Genomic DNA, 9722 nt, shown 5'->3' on the forward strand with positions numbered 1-9722 from the left:
CCCCCCGGTATCTAATTGCCCCCTCCCCACAAATCAACGCCTCTCCCCTGGCCCAATCCTGAATTCATATCCAATTGAATTAGATGAAGATTTAAAAGCATTTTGAACTTAACATCAACAAAAAGAATAGAGATAATAGAAGAAAATGCATCTTTCCAAACTGAAGGTACAGAAATTCCTCTGATGACAAGTGTGCATAAGCATACATGATTTTTAAATAATCAATAATAGCCAGCAATTCTATAACCCAATTGTCTCTTTCTTCAATTCAAGTGCCGGTTCTATTAGTGCCAGCCATTTGGAGAGAAATATTTGTGTGAGAACTATTTTTTAATTGTTACTTAACCAGTTAGTTCCAATATAGCTACTTTATTTATTGCCAGTGACACCCGTGCTCCAGGTAATTGTTGAATGGAAATCGGTGTCGATTATCCTGTTTAAACTCTTGACGGCACTTGAGCTTATTTTTAAACTCTGTTAACGCGTTTTCTACTTTCCATGATGCTCTGAGCCCATTAGGCTGCATTATTTTAGGCCTCTAGATCTGGCTCTGTCCACTGGCTTGTAAAGCTATTAATCCTGTAACAAGGGGAATCGGCAACCATTCATGTAAATCACTGAATGTCTATGACGCCAAAGGAGTCAGTGCAATGAAATAACCAACAGTTTCTTCCAAGCGGGGGGGACAGAGCCTTCAGCCTTTTTCAGATAAATGGTTTATCAAGCAACAGATACATAGGATCCAGATTTCTTCTTGCAAGGAAGCTCTTCACTTTCACAAAAAATGCACTCACAATATAACCAGCTATCCTAGCAGGGCTTCATTGTCTATCAAAACACATCAGATGCTCCTATTTTTATTTTGAGACAAACCCTCTTTTGTGGCACCTGTGTCTGAGAAACCGAATCACTGGCTGTTTTGTCCCTATTTGCCTTTTCAGAAATGCTCCACTGGGATTTGTTTTTAGTGTGAGATGCTAAGAGCAGTTGTTCTTCAGTGTTACTGCCCAAGTCCCCCAAAATTTAATCATTAAGTTTGGAGATTGCTACTAAACATGATGCCTATGTTCTACTTGCACTGTTGGGAGACATTCTGCTTCTGAATTCCAGTTGTTGGAAATGGTTGGAGGGGAGAGTGACATGGACACCTGGTTGGCCACTGTGAGAACAGGATACTGGACTAGACTGGTCACTGGCCGGATTTAACAGGCCTATTCTTATTGTTATACATTTGGGCAGTGCTTTTTCTCTACAAAGCCATGAAGTTGTTACAGTAAGTGCCACCCTTTTTAACAACAGAAAAGAGATGCTGGTACGGAGTAAACCCCCCCCCCCCGAAATAAGTACTGTGTTTGGAGGAAGCTGGGCAACCAGTCAATAAAGTTTATTTGGAGATGAAGACCAACTGGCCACATAATGCCCCGATGGGATTTCCAAAGGGGTGAGCTGGGTTGCAATAGCTGCAACAACCAAAAGAGCAAAAAAAATGGGCCTGGGCTAGAGAATTGCAATGTGAGTGAGCTGAAAATTGGAGGGGAGATGCTACAAGAATTCGGGACATACATATGTCTTGCTCTGTAATGAATCCAAAGCTGTGACTAATGGGGAAGCAAGATCTTTTGGGGCTATAAGACCCTGCATCCTATGCTCAGGTTGTATATATGTGTAAATAAAACCATATAACTCAAAGAGACCATAGTCTCTGCTGTCTTTCCAAGGAACCTGAGCCCCAGGAAAGTGCTGGTATCCCTGGAGTCTCACCACTTGGAGTTTGGGGTGGCATGTAGCATAATGTTTTTATGAGAAGGATTCGTCTGTTCTCTGGTGCAAGAAAATGTATGTACATGGGCACTTAAGCACAATCCGCAACTTCACATACTGCAGCTGTGAGGGTACTACCAACTGTTGTGGGACAGTTCTGCTTTTTGACTGTTTGTTGAGCTAAAAGAACAAACACCAGCATATTTTAAATCAGGCTACAGCAGAACCTCCAGCAATGTCTAATAATGGGTGTCAGGGAGCAGTCGCTGTTATGAAAATAGAATTATTGCAAGCATGCCCCTATTTTTGACAGTATCAGAGGGCATGCTATACCAGAGCAAATGGCCAGTTACCATACTTTCTGCCTATTTTTTAAATCCAGGTGGCTAATGGAGTGCTTGAATCTCTAGGTGGGCAAGGGTGCCTGAAATAAAAAATAAAAATAATTAAGAAGACCAAGTGTGCAGCTTGCACACCTCAGTCCAGCAGGAGTTTGCTTCAAATTATAGCACAGACACTCTTCCATTCCAATTAACCTCTGTCTCCAGGGACCATCCCAAGACCTCAGGTTTCAGCCCTGAACTTTCAGAGGCTGGGGTGCTCCTGACCTGGCAACTCTCGAAACAAGTCTACTATATAAATGCAATTTTTAAATTTGATGTCCCAGCTGCTTTGCCATCACTGGCATGCAGCCCTTGCAAAGTGGACCGGAAGGGAAATAGCTTCTTGGGTTGCAAACTTTCCCCCACCCTAGCTCTAGTAGAAAACTTACACTCTTTAGAATAGCATGCCATGATTTTAACGTTCTGAAGAATTATTTCAAAGACCGTAAGCTGAGAGGCATGTGTACCTTATGCTTCCCTCACATGCGCCCAACTGGAACCATGCTCAGATAGCAAAAATAATGCTGAGTCACGCCGGTTAAGAAACACTGAGATATACATCGGCTAATAAAGGAGATAAATAAAGCAAAAATAAAATAAAATAAATCCAAATTTTAACTATTTTTCTGTTTCTGTTTTCAAAGTGCTCCATAGGACCTAACTGCAAAGAAAATGGTTCTCAGCCTTCCTGTATACATTAAAGCTGCTCACAGAGGTGAAAAATATTGGGTGTTTCCTAACAAGACATATTTTCCAGATTAACTAACAAGCTGTCTTGTCAACCCTTTTCAAAGCCTGCGGCAACTAGTAATGTGCCCATAAGAAATGACATGGGCAACAAACCTCCCAGAAACACACACACACACACACACACACACTTGGGATGAAGTCATGGGAACTAAGAAATGATCCACACCAGGATTATAAATAAGGGTGTCACCTTTTTTACTGGCCCGCTGTGCACTCCTGTGCCTGCAAACACACATTAAACTGCCCTAATGCAGTTGGTACATTTGGAGTGTTTGTGCCAGTCTCAAAATGGCTGCCATATCTTAAAGGGTAGAAAAAGAGGTGGCCACAAAATGGTACAGGCGTGTTGGAAAAAGCACTTATATCAGCTAGTGCAGTGCTCACTCCCAGGGAGAAGCTCTGTGCCCCTCTTCCATCCAATGAAATGTGGGCATGTTTAAGGAGAGGCTAAACCAGTGCAAAGAGAAATTGAGCAGAGAGAGCAAACAGTCTCTCATGCACAGCGGATTTCTGAGGGGATGTTTGCAAATACCCTCACAGGTGACACAGGAGATTCTGGTGGGCACACTGGTTCTGGTGCCCCAAGATGCTGTCTTGATGACCCCTGACCAAGTGCACATTTAACACAGAACAAGGGGGTTCTGATGGCTACCAGCTCAGAAGGCTTTGAGGAAGGACAGAACAATTTCATGAAGGGTACCCCTGTCAAGAGCTATAAGCTGGTAAGGCTAAACGACACCTCCGTTTTTCAGATAGTATGTTGAATTGCAACAGAGAGGTTCTAGACATTCTTAAACCATCAGCTACCTAGCTTCCAGAGTAACCTCCAGACGGAGTTCAAAGGGAGGGCAGAGATCAAGCTGAGAAACAGCCTGAATTACACCTCCAGATCGCTCTTCTCTCGACTCCATCTCATCATTTTACATTATTGATGAGTTCTATATTCTTTCCGCGCGGTTCCTGCATTTGCTCTTTGCCTGCCTCTGATGAAGTGCTTGTTATAGAGACAATGTTTAGGTTCATATTAGGTTTACTGTTTCATCAGCTGCTTTACAGAAAACAAACATGCCGCTTGACAGCACGGATCAGAATCTTTGTGACCCAGAAAAACCATCCCTGGAGAGATAAGTATCATGTCCACACTGGCACCTCTCCTGACTTTCATATATCTTGGTTTCATTTGCACAGGGACCTATACATGTACACTCAAGTTTATACATGCTCCTGCAGGGGTTCAGAAGGCACCCTCCCACCAACTGCACTACAGCCACAGTACATAAAAGCAGGGTCCTTGTAGAGGGTATAGGGCAAAATAGGCCTTCCAACAACTATTTGATCCAAAATGCCTGTGGCTGTAAATATTGAGTCTGGTCAACAGGCTGGTGGCTATTCAAACTGTTGCTAGCTGGATCTTTTCCCCATCAAGGCAACACAGTTCCATAATTCCCACCACCTGGTGACTCCCAAAATTCCATACAAGTACAAAAAAGAATATATGAATGGATATAAGGATAGCCTGTTGGATCAGGCAGATCAGTGGTCCATGCAGCCCAGCATCCTGTTCTCACTTTGGCCAAGGCCTATGGCAGTGTTTTTCAACCTTTTTTGGGCAAAGGCACACTTGTTTCATGAAAAAAATCACGAGGCACACCACCATTAGAAAATGTTAAAAAAATTAACTCTGTGCCTATATTGACTATATATAAAGTAATTTTTCAATTTTTCCCATGGCACACCAGGCAACATCTCGCGGCACACTAGTGTGCCGCGGAACAGTGGTTGAAAAACACTGGCCTATGGGAAGCCAACAGGAAAGATCTGAAAGCATCAGATCTCTCTCTTTCTGGGGTTTCCAGCAGCTGGCATTCAGAAACACACAGACGGTGGTTATTAGCCAGTAGCTATCCAAATGCACCCTCCCTTGAGCTCCACCCAATAACTCTTCTAAATACAGTCCCTTCTATGGTGTCCCCTATTTCCCACCCTGGCCAAACTGCGAGAGGCAGTGAAGGATAGGCGTGCCTGGCGTGCTCTGGTCCATGGGGTCACGAAGAGTCGGACACGACTGAACGACTGAACAACAACATTTCCCATCCTGCGCCTAGCTGCTTCCTTTTTTGCTGCCAGAGAAAACCTCTCTGTGTTTGGCATTTTAAACGACGGGAAGACAATGTCCTTCCTATGCAATCCAGATAAGGTGGATTTGATTTAGGCACGTAGCCCACGTCCCGCAGCGGCTGGTGTTCCGGTTAAGCTGCTGGACCGGACACCTTCAAGGGACCGGCGTTGGCTCTCTCCAATCCTGGAAAGAGGCTCCAGCAGGGACTCCCTCGTGGGACTCCGCCCCTCTCTCCTCGGAGCCCAGCAGCCCCGCCGCCGCCTCCTACCTCCGAGGGAAGCCTCCCCGCGGTGTCCTCCCGTCGCGTCACTCGGCAGCTCCTCCTCCGCCACCTCGCGATTTTCCTAAGCGCCGGGAAAAGCGCCGCCCGGGAGGAGGAGGGAAGGCTGGGCCGCTGCGCCCGGGCGCATGGTGACCTTCGCCGCCTGGTGCCGCCACCCTCTGCAGCCCGGGAGAGCGCGGCGCGGCGTCCTGCGTGAACGGCTCATTATGACTCGGGCAGGGCGTCAGCCGGCCACGCAGAGCCGGGCGATCCCGAAAAGGGAAGCGAGCAGCGGGGCGAGGGATCCCGTGGCCCATCGGGGCTTCGGAGAAGAAGCGCCCTCGCCTTGGGGGAAGCCACGTGCGCGACCCAACTCCAGGCTCGGTGCATGCGATGAGAAACTCCAGACATGCTCAGAGACATTTGTTTTTTATTTTATTTGAAAAAACCGTATCCTAGAGGTAAGGCCAGTTGGTCTGAGCCTACTCCACGGATGGGTTTGAAGCAAAGCCAGGCGCCGTCACCCGCCCCCTCAAATCCGTAGTTCTCTTAGGACGGGGCGTCAGTACAGGATGCCGCGCAGTAGTGATCGCTTGCAATGTGACGTTGCGCCCACGTGTTTGCTGCTCCTGAGCAGCTCGCTATTCAGCGGGAAGCTGCAGGGATACATTGGGCGAGCCCTTACTGAACTTTTTGCCTCGGTCAAAGGACATTCCTTACATGCAGCAAACGTGCTGGAGGCGTTAAGTCACCTTAACAGTTCCAACAAAATAAAAATCAAAAAAATTCCACGAAAGCTCATACCAAGAACAAACTTAGTTAGTCTCTAAGCTGCTACTGGAAGGAATTTATTTGTTTTTTATTTTGTTTTCACCTTAAGAGTGCTGGAATCGGGAGGCATTTTTGCACTTCCTTCCATGTTGCTGCACGACGAGATGGAGTCCGATGTAGTGGATAGAATGTGTGCTGCTGGACTTGGACCTGTGAGAAATAGATTTACACAGACATCCACGCAACACTTAACCTCATGTTTCTAATATTGTTAGGCAGAACAAGGGAACAGATGGGCAAAGAGCAGCACTGGACAACAGGGTGTGAGCCTAAAGCTGACCTTCGGTGTGCTGGAGGACATGGCCCGGTTCCCAGTGTTGAAATGAGATTAAAGCTACCAGTCCGTCCTGTCAGCTTTTGTAGGTGGAATGGCAGGGAGCGGTGAGAGACACCATCTCTTGCATCAGGCAGCAAAATGTCCTCTACTTAAGCCCACCCTTCATTCAGAATTTCCAGTGTGGTTTACTATATGCCATCCTGAGTTACTTGGATGAAGAGCAGGAACAGGATACAACTCTGATAAATAGCATATTACCTCCCCAAATCCCTCTCACTGCCAAGGAAATGTAATAAGTGAATAGTCAAAGAACCTACTCAGTTGACGCTGACACAAAACCCTACACGTAAACTATATAAAAATATAAGTTTCACCACCCCACCCCCTTCTTCCCCAACTTTATACTGTTCTCAACACTACTGTCTAAGAAGAAGAAGAAGAAGAGTTTGGATTTGATATCCCGCTTTTCACTACCCTAGGGAGTCTCAAAGCGGCTAACATTCTCCTTTCCCTTCCTCCCCCACAACAAACACTCTGTGAGGTGAGTGAGGTTGAGAGACTTCAAAGAAGTGTCACTAGCCCAAGGTCACTCAGCAGCTGGATGTGGGGGAGTGGAGACGCGAACCCGGTTCCCCAGATTACGAGTCTACCACTCTTAACCACTACACCACACTGGCTCTAATAACAGATGTAACTGATCTGTAGAAAAGACTTTACAACCTGAAAAAGGAGACGATGCACATACTTTTGTATACCAAGAAAATCTTTAATATTTTATTTAAAAAATAAAAAAATAGCATACTCCCTCCTAGAAGTTTATTAAGGTTGCTGGGAATCATAGTTTGGGGGTAAACAATAGTTCCCGTGATTTTCTTTTTGGTGGGGTGTGCTTCAAAAAACCCAAATGTCCTAAGAAGTCCTGTGTACTATTCAGAAATATTGTAAGGTGCTGAGCCGATCAGCATGGTATTTTACAGCCAAATCATCTGTGCACTTACTGTCAGTGCCACACAAATACATTAATTAATCTGTGGCTGCTAGGAAGTTCGCATAAACTTAAAAATAAGCTTTGTGTCGGGTTTGTTCCCCAAACAAGTCCTACATACTTGAGAAGTCACTGCTGTATAATTGTAGCCTGGCTGTTGGTGGAGTGCTATATAAATCAGTTTGCTTCTTGGTTGCTTGGCTGTGACAGTCGTATCATTCTTAAAAATCTGAAGAATTTTAGAATGGGGACTACACCCTCTGGGTATGCACCATTTTTGTGCATATGCATAGCTGAGTTTCATGTGAGTTAGTGGCATGAATAACATGCGTCATGTCATAACAAATACTTGCAGGAAAGGGAGTGTCCTGCTATTCATTATGCAACCTCCACGCTATATTTCTATCCGTTTTGCAAATGATCAGTCCTAGAGACCATGACCTGCTTATTATAAGCATTATGGCTGTCACTGATTATATAGATCTGTGGAGGATGGGCACGTATAGGTATCGTGCACCTATATTTGAGCAGCTTGCATTGTGTTTTCCAGAACCAATTGCATCTCACTAACTTCCAAGATGCGGGTGGCACTGTGGTCTAAACCACAGAGCCTAGGGCTTGTAGATCAGAAGGCCAGCCGTTCGAATCCCTGCGGCAGGGTGAGCTCCCGTTGCTTGGTCCCTGCTCCTGCCAACCTAGCAGTTCGAAAGCATGTCAAAGTGCAAGTAGATAAATAGGTACCGCTTCAGCGGGAAGGCAAACGGCATTTCCATGCGCTGCTCTGGTTCGCCAGAAGCGGCTTTGTCATGCTGGCCACATGACTCGGAAGCTGTACGCTGGCTCCCTTGGCCAGTAACGCGAGATGAGCGCCGCAACCCCAGAGTCGGACATGACTGGACCTAATGGTCAGGGGTTCCTTTACCTTTACTAAGCTCTGTATTCTTTGTATGGTTATGTTTTGTTACTTGGAATTAAAACTCAATTTTTAAAAATGGATCTTTAAAATTAGATCTGTCTCATTTCTCCATGTTTCGTGCATACTTGGTATACCCTTAGAGCAGTCGTGCAATAGAATTCTCCTGCATGTGTCTGGTGACAGGACTGTGACTTCCAAAACTTTTCTGTAGTTTGCTGTGAAAAATAATGAGATATATACATTTGGATCCAGACCAACACAGTGCAACCCTGTTTGAGGATCATCCTCTTTTAGCCTTCAATCCTTCATCCAGCTACATGCATGACGGATGGCAGAATGGAACAGGGTGGAGAAACTTACAATGTGATGATATCAGGTTGTGAGTTAAGTATAACTACATGTTATGAAAGGGGAGGGGAAGAACACGACACGTTGTTGATGGAACCAGCCCTGCTTCAACCCTGCATCATGCTCAGGGCTAGTTCTGCCACAATGATCCCTAAGAGTTGTGGTGGGGGAGAAATTGCAAAGGTAATTGGGGAGGGGAAGACATGTAAAAAGGGGGGGTATTAAATCAGTGACACTTGATACTTGTTCAAGAAATGAAGAACCCTGGAACTGTATTCAAGTGTCTTGGAAGTTAAAGGTAAAGGTAAAGGGACCCCTGACCTTAAGTCCAGTTGCAGATGACTGGGGTTGCAGCGCTCATCTCGAGGGAGCCGGTATACAACTTCCAGGTCATGTGGTCAGCATGCTTCTAGTGAACCAGAGCAGCGCACGGAAACGCTGTTTACCTTCCCACCTGAGTGGTACCTATTTATCTACTTGCACTTTGACGTGCTTTCAAACTGCTAGGTGGGCAGGAGCAGGGACTGAGCAACGGGAGCTCACCCTGTCGCGGGGATTCAAACTGCCGACCTTCTGACAGGCAAGCCATAGGCTCTGTGGTTTAACCCACAACGCCACCCACGTCCCTCCAGAGCTTAGTAGTTATACAGAAAAGAAAGAAAACTTGTGGCTGATGGTTGTAGTTTCAGATGTGCCAAGATAGGCTGTCAAATGAAAGTGTCTCCATCAGTTTCCATGAGCTGATGGAGGGTAAAAAACCATGTTCAATTGTCTTAACAAGGTCATTTAAAGGATACCATGTCATTTAGAAGGTGTGAGTCTCTCCCCCCCCACTCCAAACAATATTCCTTTTTTCAAATGGTTAATTTGTGATACGTAAGTACAATGTCCCAATCTTGCAAAATCTAGGCTACAAAAAGATTTGTAATTAAAAGTTTTCCATTGTTTTGCAATCAAAATTTTGTTGTTGTTTAGTCGTTTAGTTGTGTCTGACTCTTCGTGACCCCATGGACCAGAGCACACCAGTCACTCCTGTCTTCCACTGCCTCCCGCAGTTTGGTCAGATTCATGTTGGTAGCTTCGATAACAC

At 45.5% G+C, this 9722-nt stretch overlaps 1 long non-coding RNA gene across 1 annotated transcript; it reads right to left on the minus strand.

Moving 5' to 3' along the window:
- Nucleotides 1–2128: 2128 nt before the first annotated feature.
- LOC117048734 lies at nucleotides 2129–5484 on the minus strand. Its single transcript, XR_004426879.1, has 2 exons — nucleotides 5282–5484; nucleotides 2129–2185 (listed from the first exon to the last, which is right to left on the minus strand). It is a non-coding gene; the product is annotated as an uncharacterized LOC117048734 (long non-coding RNA).
- Nucleotides 5485–9722: the final 4238 nt, after the last annotated feature.

This window comes from Lacerta agilis, chromosome 6 (genome assembly GCF_009819535.1).
Source record: "Lacerta agilis isolate rLacAgi1 chromosome 6, rLacAgi1.pri, whole genome shotgun sequence".
Lineage (NCBI taxonomy): Eukaryota > Metazoa > Chordata > Lepidosauria > Squamata > Lacertidae > Lacerta > Lacerta agilis.